The sequence below is a fragment of the Lissotriton helveticus genome, chromosome 2_1 (genome assembly GCF_964261635.1).
Source record: "Lissotriton helveticus chromosome 2_1, aLisHel1.1, whole genome shotgun sequence".
Taxonomy (NCBI): domain Eukaryota; kingdom Metazoa; phylum Chordata; class Amphibia; order Caudata; family Salamandridae; genus Lissotriton; species Lissotriton helveticus.
In genome coordinates, this window is record NC_136059.1 from 1,953,361,614 (window position 1) to 1,953,375,059 (window position 13,446).

Sequence of the window (13,446 nt, forward strand, 5' to 3'; positions counted from 1 at the left end):
ACATCGAACTTCAGCTCACACGTAAGATAATTAAATCATTGTGTTGTGGAGGCAGAGAATAATCCGATACTAAGAAAATGGGTCACTACCATTTGAACTGAGCTATGGCCACATCATAGCACTTTTTTCTATAGCTTTCAGCCATGCTGCACAGCACCCGTGCTGCTGTACACCATGTATAAAAGAAATTGACAAAGGCAATAGAATTCCCATTGGCGCGACCTATTGGCTTTACCAATGCTTGTTATAAATCAGCCCAGTCCATAAAAAGGCCAGTATAGCAACATGAAGGGAATTACTTCTGGGGAACATGCAGATGTCCCCAGGACCATAGTCTGATGGATTGAGGCGACCACCACCAACCCCAAAGACAACTTCCACCTTGAAAATGGGTTATCACACCATGTTAAGCGTGTCAACGCCTTGTCAGGGGTAGTAAGCGCTATATAAATGTAATTACAATACAATACAATGTAGGGCATTGGTTTGCAACTGCATTCGTAAAGCTTTGATACATATCATTGTGACTCGGTCTTTACAATTTGGAAACAATCATAAAAGGCACTTTGGAAGTTAGAAATAATTTTCTGACTTGTAAAGTACCTTGACAGCTAGGCTGGGTAGCATACAATAACTATGAGGATATAACATGGTCTCCTTCCTTTTAAATGAAAACTGAAAGTGTGAAGAAACAGGCATAACTATAGACAAGACAAGAAAATATACAGAAGAAGAAAAAGTTCAAACTCAGGGATGCAAAACTAAATACAACTCCACAAGAGTAAGAACGCTGCGTAACTAGAAGGAAAAGGAAAATAATGGCGAGCAAATAAAACATTGACAAACCATATACCCCTCCTTCCCAATAAACAATTTCAAAATGTAGTGAAGGAGGACCACACCGCAGCACAAACACCCAAGACCAACAGGCAAAAAGGGTGAAGCCAACTGCATAAGGACCAAAACCCAGAAGATCAACCCACAGTAGGGCGAGACAAAACACGTGTAGCACAGGGTGAACTACACAGAGTGTACACACCGTGAGGCAACTTACACACCACAACAACAATGTGAGGTGCAGGACAACTTACACACAAGACAGAAACACGTGAGGTGCAGGGCGACTTACACATAAGACAGAAACATGTGAGGCGCAGGGCGATTTAAACACAAACCGACAATACGTGCAGCGCAAGGCGACTTACAAACACATCAGACCAAACGTGGAGCGCATGACGACTTACACACATTGATCACGACACAAAACCTCATATGCAACGTAACCACAACACACAGTGGTGGGGAACCACCTACCAAGACCAGAACCACCCTCATGTAAGAGAGTGTAATGTAAGGTGGAACGAAAAACCATAACCATCCTTCAGGTAAAGGAATGTAAAGTGACTACCACCCTCTCTACACAAAATGCCACCAAAGTGTAAAGAAGCATAAACTGTGGCATTACAAAACTTTACGACTTTAAGTCATGCAAACTCTTCACAAATACATCTTGTAATGTTTTTAAAACTAGTAACTCTCGCCGGTGAGCGACCTCTCGCCCGAGTAGTACTAATCTGGACACACTCTTGTCTTGTGTACCCCAAGACGTAATATAAGCTGTAACCAAACAACAATGTTCGCACATGAAGCCCTAAAAAGGAAGCTGAAACCAAAAACACAAAGTGTGACCAAATTACATATTTGACCTAAACATGTGACCCCCTTGAAAGAATAGGAGTGTGCCAATAGCATTAACCAACGCATTTTGCTGCACATGAATTTTATTGTAGAAATGAAAAAGGATGTCCAGTCCAATACAATTCACAAACTAGAGCAACTCTTATAACACAAAGCTCACTTTGGCAGAACAGGAGCAGTCTCACAAGAAACCATAGGCGGATATCAAAATTACGAACGATGAATCCACTGCTTAAATTGATTTCACTGCAATAACACACCACAACAATCCCATCCTCGTCGCCAAAATAAGTTGTACCTTACCAGACGTAGCCAAATTGTCCTTTAGGTATTTCTTTATCAGTCTTGTAGTTGCAGGTAGGTAAAACTGTACAAATGTCCATCAGCCTGATGTACCTCCATCTCCAGCCCCACCAGGAGCAGCCTAAATGCTGCTCAGCCAATCTCCAACTGTCACCACTCATTCACAGAGGCACTCAAGCATTCCATACATCACAGTCACACCAACATTCCGTGTAGGAGAGTAGGGTCTGCTATCCTATGGTCACCCCAAATTTTTGCTTTTTGCTTCACTGGTTTTAGACTAACTGAGGCTGTGGGCCTGCTAATCAGACCCCCAGCCTGCTGTTCTCTCTCTAAATTAATACATGTGCTATAGGTACATACCCCAATTGGAAATGGACTCCTTGTCAGCCCCTGTACCATGCACTATAGGTGCTCAGGGCATAGGTGCCACCAAGGCCTACCAGGGGCTGCAGCATATCTTTTGCCACCCCTGGCTGGTTCTTAAATTGACACAACTGGCTGATCACTCAGCTGGGGCACGGTGGTGTAATCACCCCTTGCTTAGGTATAGTATACCTATATCTAAACCTATATCTGGACACATATAAACCTGTGAGCCACTCCTATGGAAAGCCTCATCAATCCTGGAGGCAGAGTGCGTGGTTTAATGTGAGATGGAGCTCTAGCATGAGCTGAGCCTGTCTGCAGCCGTCGGGAACAAATCCCTAAGCTGTTTCAGGATAATGCCATACCATATACTCTTAAGTGCATTATAATCCTCGCGGTTATATAGCAACTTTGGTTTGGCTTTATCAAAACATGTCGTGTAAGGTGTCATACGATTTGGAATACTATCCCCTCGCCAGTTCTGGCGACGGGGATAGCATTCCACCCCTCTAGAGGGAGAAGACATGTTACTTTACTTAAATGCGGTTAATTTCTAAAAGCGCCTCAGATCCACAAAATGGATGCTTCTGCCACAGACACAAGTCTGACCCCCTGAAGCTGACCGAAACTCAGCCAAGGGGGCCTGGACAAAGGGTTTCCTGTCGCAGGGAGGTGTCACACACCCCCAGACAGGAGATAGTGGATTGTAGCAGGGAGGTTTGAAAGAAACCAGACACTGCTTGGGGCGCACAAGGCTGCCCCTAGCATAATCCGGCCAAACCGGTTCTGGGGCACCCCAGCCCCCGACCCAGCGTGGCCTGGATCAAAGGAAAGGGGTGTAACCACCCCCTTCCTGGGTCCCACCCATAGGAGGGGACCTAGCAGGTAATCCAGCCCCCTAGATTGGTATAAGAATGGGAGCAGTGCCAAAGCACTTCAGATTATCCTGATGAAACATAAGAAACGAAACTCTGGACCCTTCGACATCCTACTCAACGTAGAAGACTGAAGAATCTCCCTTGTGGTCAAGGAGTGACCACCCTGTGCAAACAGGCACCATCCAGCACCTCGACGTCTGCTTTGTTGCAGTTCTCGCCGGAACTCGAGCGACAGAGATCGACGAGATCAAGCTTGCCTGCCTTCTAACAGCCCGATCCACAGTCCCTGCAGAGCTGAGACCCGTGGAGGCGACCGGAAGCGTGGGGCACGCCATCTTGGAAAGACCACGAGACACTGACCGTGCAGCCCACGAGTGACCCTCGAAGCTGTACACCGGGGTTTGAGAAGCCCCAACCCTGAGCCACTCTTGCACCGAAGTTCAGCCCTCCACACTCGACGAGTGCTGCGTGGGGCCCTTCTGCTTCTTTTGGCTCAACGTGTTGGCCCGGTCACTTGCCAGCCGGCTTGTGGCCCCTGTACCGACGAAACTTGAAAAACGACTTGTGATTCTGGTTGCTCCAGACTTGCACCAGCTCCCCTGAAAAGGAGCCCCCACTCTGACCCTCCTGGTCCGAGTGAGAAGCAATCTTCCGGTTCCGCGTGGATTGCTTTTGCCAAGTGTTGTTTGCTCCAATCTTGAAGCCGACGGCGAGAGCCTGCGTGGGACAGATCGTGACCTGCTCCTGGACTTCGTAGATGCCCCAGAGCCCACGTGACAGCGGAGAGAAACTCCTCGACAACCACCTGATTGCGCCCGACATTGCCTGGTTCTGTCCTGGTTCCACCCTGGTCACTGCTGAGTGACCCAGACTCTGTCTCCTCTGCTTTCAGGTACTTTTCGACTTCGATCCACCCTTGGATCCCACCAGACACTTCTCCTTCACAGCGCCTGCAGCCTCTTCAGCTCCAAGCACCAAGAATCAGCGTGACGAAACCCGACACTACTTCTACCCTGTGCACCCGCTTCCTGTGGGTGAGGTAACATTGCAACGCCGGTGTTCCCACACTGGTACACACCTCTAGGGTCTGTGTCTTAAGTTTTGTCCCTCTAGGTTCAGCGGAAGTGTCCTTAAACTCTATTTGTGTAACTTTTACGCACCATTGACTAACATTGGTGCATGCGTGCGCTTTCAGCACTGCACCCGAATCCCGCGGGCTTTTCCCGACTTCAGCATTGCTTGTCCCGACTGCTCCCAGCGATTCCCTAGGCCCTAGGCCTAACCACTGTTCGATTGGTATCTCTTATACCACTTGTTTAGTATATGGTCTGAGTGGCCCCTCGCCCTCATCCATAATTGTGCAACTTTGTATGTTATACTGTGCTTTTGATTTAACGCTTGTGCCCCTTTATTCATAAAGAGTACTGGGGATTATTGTGAGTAATAAATACATATATTTTTATAATATATACTTGTGTGGTGTCCTTTCATTTGATATTACAGGATAGTGATTGGTAAAACAGCTCGCTTAACACAACCTCTTGAGTTAAGCCTTTAAGGCTGCTTAGTCTATGCTACCCTTAAGATAGCTTGTCTATAAGGTTGACTTACAACCAGACACCATAAGGGGATATTTGGACTGATACAGGGTGGTTCCAGAATTGGAAACATCATATATCAGGCCAACTTCTCACATTCCACTACCATCTCTCACACTGGCTGAGCAGCTAGGAGACAGCTAGGCTGGGTAGCATACAATAACACTATGAGGATATAACAGAAAGTGTCAGTTCAGTGCCCTGCATCTGTATTTTCATGCAAGAGGTCTATATAAACAGACAAACAGGACCTTGGAAGTTTAGAATTTGTTTTTACTCTCCTTGAGTAAATTATAAATAATGCTCCTGATTTTCACTTGTTACTTGTTTTTATAGGCAAATACAGCCATACAACAATATTTTCCTGTATTTTTGAAAAGGGAAAAATAGAGAAAACTGAGTTTGTTTTCCATGACCTACTATAGCCTTATAGCCCGCTGTAGCGGGCTATACCGGCTATTAAAGGTCCGAAGGAGTTGGCCTTTAACAAGGGAGCGGGACTTTAATAGCCGGTATAGCCCAGTTACGAAGGGCTATAAGGCTATTAGAACATTCTGACACTAGAGGGCAGAATGTTCTAACAAATAAAACAAAGGCCTCTCGGAGCCCGAGGGGGAGAGGCCTTTGTGAATTGAAATGTCGCTTTCCGGGACTTTACCAACCCGTAGAAGCTCAGAGCACTCCGTTGTCTTCAATGGAGCGCTCCACATTCCAATGTTCTAATATACAGTCATTTAAGACTACCAGGCCAATACCTTTGCAGTCTGACAGCATGGAGACTTAAAGCGAACCCTATATGTGTTCATGTTTGTACTTCAATGCTTACAGTTTGACATGAGTGTTTTGTGATAATACATTGGGCTGCATACAGTGCTAAACAGATGTGGAAGTATACTAGGTACAACACCATTTGTTTGCAAAACACAATAAATATATATGTTAAAAGCAAAAAGATGTCTGGTCCTATGTTTATTTTTGGCTCTTGGCGCACCACATGACTTGAAGTGATTGGTGGTTTTAAAAATGTCGTCTGGGGCGTGAAACCATGATAACATCAGACGAAGGCAGAAGCCGAAACGCGTCATGGTAATTACTGGCTGAATAAAATATTCGTGAAAGGAGTGAAGACCCCTGCGAGTGCTTCTTTACACCCGGATGGGAGAGTGAGTGCTGATTTCAAACGCGTTTTTTCACTGCCGCGTTAGAGCCCCCTTCCAAGAGTGCTTCGGAGCTAGTTGCAGAAGAGCAGGAAATATATATATATCGCTAAATACTCCTTCAAATCTGCGCCTTCCTACTGCAGGCGCGATGAACAGAGCACGGACCACAGGATTCTTAAAATACCGCTTTGTTTATTGTCTTCTTCTCACAGACCAACAGCGGCAGCCATTACGCGTTTTGTCCCTCCCAGGGAACTTGATCACATGACGCACATCAACCATTGGCATTTGTTCATAAAGGTTACACTTTTTTTATTTTTCTTAAACATCCAGTTTTTTTCTAAACCACGTGATTAGAGTTTTAAAGTGCCCAGTGCTTTTGAAACAACCATCATACATTTATTTGTAAGAGACAACGGAAAATTCCTATTTTGAATTGACAAAGGGTGTATGGTCAAGTGTTAAGTCCATGCTCCCTGTCACGTACGTAATACTATGTGCAAATAAGCATGCAAGAATATGTAAAGAAATACATAAATATATATATATTTCACACCAGTTATAGTTAGCTGGAAATTTTACTCGCATAAAACCATTGAAATTCCCACGTTATAGTTAGTTGGACTCACTATAACCTGCGCGTGCAATGCACTGCTGATGACGTCACATATTACATCACTCATGACATGGTCAGTGACATCACTCATGACATCCCTGATGACACCATCCAGTGAATGTGTGTCTTTCTGAAAAATAAATATGTGTTATATATGTATATGTAAAAGTTGATGGAAGAATAAATGTTTAAATAAGTGTTTACATGGATGTTTTTTTTTTAATTGATTGGTTAACTGGTTTATTAAGTGTATCTTAGTGAATACATATATTAGAGAGTAATGTTTAAATATTCAAATGTATGTATTAGTGTTTCACTTTGTGTATAAGTGGCTGCATGGGTTGGTGAGTAGCTACATGTGTATGTATATGGGTTATTAGATGTTTTTCTTAGTATCAGTATGAGTGTTTGTATGGTTTGGTGGGGGTATTACTTAGCACATACATGCATGAATGACTGACTCTCTCTTTGTATGTGTTTTGAAGACAGCATATGTCAAGGACTGTATGGGTGGATGAGTGTGTATATGTGTGTGTTAGTGAGTGAATGACTGTCTCACTAGTGTCTTTATCAGTAACTACATATGTTTTAATCTAGCATATGTGAATATTGATGTATATAAGTGAGTATATGTGAGAGTGAGGGATTGTAAGAGTTCCTGTTTAAATTAGTATGTGTTTCTATAAGTGATTGTTTAAGAGAGTAAGTATGTGTAAGTTTCCTTAGAAGTAAAGTGGTAGTGTGTGTATAGCTGTATATGCAAATAAATGGATGTTCAATAGTTTATTTACATGTGTGAGTATGTGTGAGAGTATCTATTGGATGACTGTCGGTGTGTAAGAGGATGTATAGGTGTATCACTACATATGATGAGTGAGTATATGTATGAGTGACTATATAGAACTGTTGGTGAATGAGTGGATGTGTATATAGATGGTGGAATTATTGAATTGGTTGTTGTAACTGGTATGGGTATCTCCATTTTTTTAAAAATTTTAGTTTCTATTTTTGAATATGTGTTTCAAGGGTTACATTACAGTGAAAGGAGGTCCGTCACTGTCACAAGGATGGTGTCATCAGTGATGTCATGAGTGATGTCACTGACCATGTCATGAGTGATGTAATATGTGACGTCATCAGCAGTGCATTGCACGAGCAAGTTATAGTGAGTCCAACTAACTATAACGTGGGAATTTCAATGGTTTTATGCGAGTAACATTTCCAGCTAACTATAACTGGTGTGAAACCTATGTTTTTTTCAGTGAATTTAATAGGTTTTTTAAATGCTAATTCCTAACTATAACTGGTGTGAAACCTATGGTTTTTTCAGTGAATTTCATAGGTTTTGTAAATGCTAATTCCTAACTATATATAGGGCCTCAAACCTATGTTTTTATCAGTGAATTTCATAGGTTTTTTAATAGCTAATTTCTATAGCTATGAAACATAATATTTTTTATAACAAATCCTATATTGTATATTTATGTAATACTATTTTTTGTATGTATATTTTTCTCTTTTTTTTTTGCCTTGGTGCGCTCCCGGTGCGGGTACCGGTGAACGCACGGGTAAGTGCAGTGTTATGCCGCGCCCCGGTGCGCGTACCAGTGAGCGCCCCGTTAGCGCCATTGCCGCGAACGAAAACATCATCGTGACGTATCGCGTAGGCGCGTGATGCGTCTTATGACGCACGGCGTCAGCGCACCCGGAAGCGCCCGAGCGCATACGATCGCGCAACGTAAGCGCCGCCCGGGGCGCGTAGCGTAAGCGCCTCGGGTCATGTGACCTGAAAATAACACTTTTCATTGGTTCAGAACACTTTTGGTTTCCAAATGATGAAAGCCCGGGTAATGTGACCTGAAAATAACACTTTTCATTGGTTCAGAACAGTTTTGTTTTCCAAATGATGAAAGCCCCCACCTTTTTTCTTCATTCTCACTTTGTTCTTTGAGTGAGGAACATCTGCTTCTATTGATAGAGAAATGGCTACATTAGCAGCAGCAGCTGGAGCATCTGCACCACCACCACCACCACCACAAGGGCCACCACAACATCACATTGGTGGTGAACAAGAAGAGGAGGACGGAGAGGAGGAGGATGAGAGAAGGCAGTTCCTGCCTGAAGACAATACCCCATATGAACCTAAGGAGCACTTTATATGGGAGTTTTTTAAAATGCCAAGGGGTGCAAAGAAGGTAAACGCTGCAAAGGTGACCTGTCTCATCTGTGGCGCTGTACTATCCAGGGGGAACCCTGCCAAAAAATATTCATTTGGGAATCACACAATGATTCGCCACATGCAACGATTGCACCCCAATAACTATTCTGCAGCAGAGGTGAGAGAATTGTGCAGAAACCTTCCCCAAACATCTTCCAGAGCCTCAACAAGCAAAGAACCCACTCCATCGGGTCCAGAGGCAAGGGAGATGATCCCAAACATTCAAACCATGTTTGGTAGATACAAAATTGTTTGTATATATTGTGGTAAAACAATTAGCTATGGTGAGCAAAGTGTAAATCTCATCATCGTTGCTGGTGATAACCACAAGTGCCCAAAGAACTCTTAATTTTTTCCTGGTTTTTTTCTGCTCCAGTTGAGCCCTTTACAATTCCCTGTTTTTTGTTTCTCCCCATAAAAAATATAAAAAAAATATAAAACTGTTCAGAAAAGCCAAAAAAAGTTCAAAAAAACAATAAAAAATATAAAACAACAAAAATAAAAAAACAGTTCTTTTTAGAACTACCTCCAATTTATAAAAAAATGCTACATTTTTAAAAAACTGTCATTCTTTTTTCCCCATGGTACGCTCCCCGGTGCGCGTACCGGGCGCTCCCCCCGCGAAAATCGAAAAAAAAAATTACTTTTTTTTTTTGCCCCGCGGGGCCCTTTTATGGCCCCCACATCAAACCTAGGGGGTTTGTTTTCGCCACCTCTTGTGTCTCGATCCTACCGAGACACAAGATGGCGGCCGCTCCGGACTGTTTGGAATGTTGACAGACACCCGAGAGCCAATCAGCCTTCCGCGCGCGAACTCGCGTAGCGCGCTGGTACGCGCCTGGTGCGCGTACCGGGGCGCGCTTATAGATATATATATGTTTTTTTAACCTAAATTACTCAAAATCCACTGGATCACATATCTTGAGACATAGCAAAGGCACATCGGGCTACCAGTCCCTACAATTTTGCCAAGTTTGGTGGGAATCCATTCAGCCGTTCGGGCTAAAAGTGAGTCCAACTGCCCTATTGAAATTAACATGGGGAAAACACGTTTTGGGACCCCCCTTTTATATCGGCCCCCGCTTGACGAATCCCCCCCAAACTTTCAGGGAAGGAGCAGAGCGGAGCGGGCCATCTAATTTGAGAAATTCGCGAAAATTCGTCCACCGGCGCCAAAGTTATTCCCAATAGAATGTTGCGGATTTCCTATGGAAACTAGGTCCTAACTATAACTACCTACTGGCGACCGCCAGTAGGTTATATATATATATATATATATATATATATATATATATATATATATATATATATATATATATATATATATATATATTCGATAAACATAAATAATATGAGCAAAGAAATCTGGATAAATTACAAAGATGTAAAAAAAATCAATACCATAAAACCAGGAGCCGTAACTATATGTAAGGACATGGTCCCAGCCATGTTTTGACACCAGCTGTGTGGATCTGGCAGTATTCGGTACAGCACAGCAGGTCAACAAAGTGAAGTCTCAGCACATCTTTGAAAGACACCAGAAGGGTGTCCAGAGGTCTGGCGGCCAGATAGAACACATCGCTAGGGAGCCCGACACTTGTGGAAGGAATGGGAGGAATAAAAAGCAGCAGCAAGGGGTCATCTGTCTCAACTGCAGTCATCTAAAACAGCCAATGTGGCCCTCAAGCATATTAGTACACACCGAGCCTGGCTGCAGCAGGAAACTGCAGGCACATATTAAAAGGAGAGACAGGGGGAGGAAAGCGAACACGTGCAATGCAGTGACGTGCTTTCATTTCTGTTGCTCTGTTCTGAAAAGTCTATTTCCAAGTAAGTGCTTCTGAAACACAACTTTGCTCATTCAAACCTATTCTCTCCAGTGTCTCCTCTCCCCCTGTTCAAGGATGAGGATTGTGTAACAAGGCCGACATTCATGAATCACCTCCACTGAGCAGGGCCTTAAATACGTCACTCGCGTACTTCTAAAATGTAAAAAGATCGGATGACCACTAATTTTCGCTCACTCACAAGCTGTTAAACGTAGAGCGCCCTCGTTAGGGTGCCAGATAAATCAGCAATGGCAGGGCTGGAGAGAGCCCGAAAGATAACGTACAGGCGGGCCTCCCATTACTTATTCATGGAAACAGTAGGTTTTTGTGGTGTTCAGCTATGAACAATGTTCAAACTGGTAGAACGTAATGAAAGCACAGCGCAAATCTACATCATTAACATTTAATCATAAATTACCTTTTAATTCAAGACATAAAATAAGGGTCTGTCAAGAGCACTTTGGGAAAGGATAAAGAGGCCAGGTGCGGAAAGAACAATGGGCTTATTTGCATGACAGTCCCTTTAGCTTTGCTTTTTTTTAGATCTGGTGCTAGCCAAGACATTTTGATTTTACTAAAAGTACATAAAAAATATAAAAACTTATAGGGACTTTCAGCACACTCTTTTCATCCGTAGGTCAGCTCACTTCAGTTATTGCAAATGTTAAAGTGACAGCCTCTACTCTTTCATAAGGAGCACATCCGCACACAAAGTAGTTCCCTTGAGAGCCAGGTACTACTACTACTACTACTAAGGCAGTGTGTGCTTTTTATTAACATTATTTTTTCTTTTTAGCCAAATTATTCATACTGGTGAGAGCCTGGAACCCTCCTTCCTCCAACAAAAATGTTTTATAAATCCAAAACAAAATCAAACAAGCATTGACAAGGTCAAGAAAACGACTGTCAAAACCAGACGTATTTTTTCAACCAAGCAATCTGTTTTGTTATGTTGTTATACTATGTTAATGGGTACTTATAGAGCGCACCGCTACTCAGGAGGAGTCCCGGCGCTAAGAACCTCAAGGCAGGACTGCTACTGTTACTGAAAAAAAGGGGAGGAAAGATTAAGGTTGTTGCCGAAATAACCCAATAAATGTTTTAGGAAACCCAAGCTGGGAACACGAGGTGCACAGAAGGCAATAGCTCCCTGCCATACATGTATATTAAAATTAATAATGCCTGCATCATAGAAATTAATTTTAGGACATATGGCCTTATACGTTACTGTTATCTATATTCTGTATTAATAGTTGCTTTTTAGCAAAGGCTGGATTGTCTAGTTCCTCATTATGACCAAATATTCAACCATCTTTTATTAGTGTAATTTCTGTAGTGAAAGGTGAATTAGAAAATAGTAAAACTACATTATCTGGGAGAAAAGTTCTTTATTCATACGAGAAAAACTAAAAGCAATAAAATACAAAGGGCTCTGAAACGGAGCAATGACAAATATATTTTAATGGGGTTTCTGTCTCACAGGGTCAGTGTGGGCCTTGGTGAAACCTACTAGCACGTCACCTGCCAAACATAATCCCCCAGTGTGACACTTGGACTTTTATTTTACAGCAAAGCACTCTACACTAGTGGTTCTTAACTAGTGGTCCGGGGACCTCTGGGGATATGTGAAGATTCCTCAGGGGTCTGTGACTGCTTAGAAAATGAAGTAACAATAGCAGATTAATCAAGTGTATATAAATAAAGAAGCAAAATGTAAAACTGAGAATTTTAACACGTAAATGTGAAGGAATTTGAAATTGGAGGATAAAAATTAAGTCAGTACCATCGGTTTGTCTAGTGGTAGCAGTGCAAGTACATCAAACAGAATATAGTATGGCCTCAATTGAATACAGAAAAGCACCAACCTTCCTATTAAAACTTTGTTTTTTTATGTTTGTTTGTGAATTAAATACATTATTTCACCATTTGGATATTTGTTTGATGATGCTTGTTTCTGTATTTTTTGTGTATTGTTTCGTGGATCAAATCATAGCTGCCACTAATGGCTCAGTGGGGGTCCCTAGAGTCCTATAATGATTCAGTGTGGCCCCAGTAAGGATTGGAGGAAATTAAGTAGGGTGGTCCACAGAAGTCAAAAGGTTAAGTACCACTGCTCTATATCCATTGCTGTTGACTGCAAACACTAGTGAAAATATGTAACAAGCCTCTTACCTCCAAATCTCAGTGGAAAAAAAAATGCAAAATACCACCATCACAAGTCCTCTGTGACAATATCGCCTTTTTTCCTCAGAGAAATGTTCTACCATCCAGGACTCCATTTTTAAGGCAATGCCTGGTTTGCCATTTAAATCTATTTTGCAGAGAGGGGGTTGCCTATATTCTGTTGAACAAATAACACGAGGAACCCTTGCAGACCACAACTGCCACCTTTCAGGTTCCGTAAAATGATCCTGTTGCAGCATGGCATCTGGAAAAGACGTCCTCCTGAGAGTCTTTAACAGCTCCTTAAGGTATTGATTTTTTGTGCCCCTGGAAGGCAGTTGTCATGAGAACTCTGTTTAAAGAAACCTGCCCTTGCCATCAACATGAACAATCGTAGACCCATCTCAGGTTTCCCATTCTGGAAAAAGTGGCCCTTTATTAGCTTCAGGACTTTGCAGAATCTAACAACGTAATGGATAAGCAGCAGGCCTTCGACCTAGTCATAGTATCTAGCTGGTGGTCCTAGCTGCACTTGATGAGATTCTTCAGCTCATTGATAAAGGGGAAACTAGAATTCTAGTACTCTTCGATTTGTGAGAAACATTGGATACCAT

General features: G+C 42.7%; 1 protein-coding gene across 1 annotated transcript in view; it reads right to left on the reverse strand.

Annotated features, from left to right (window-relative positions):
* Positions 1 to 13,446, reverse strand: part of SLC10A7 (solute carrier family 10 member 7) — a 757,514-nt gene that overhangs the window by 122,938 nt on the left and 621,130 nt on the right. The window lies entirely within an intron of this gene.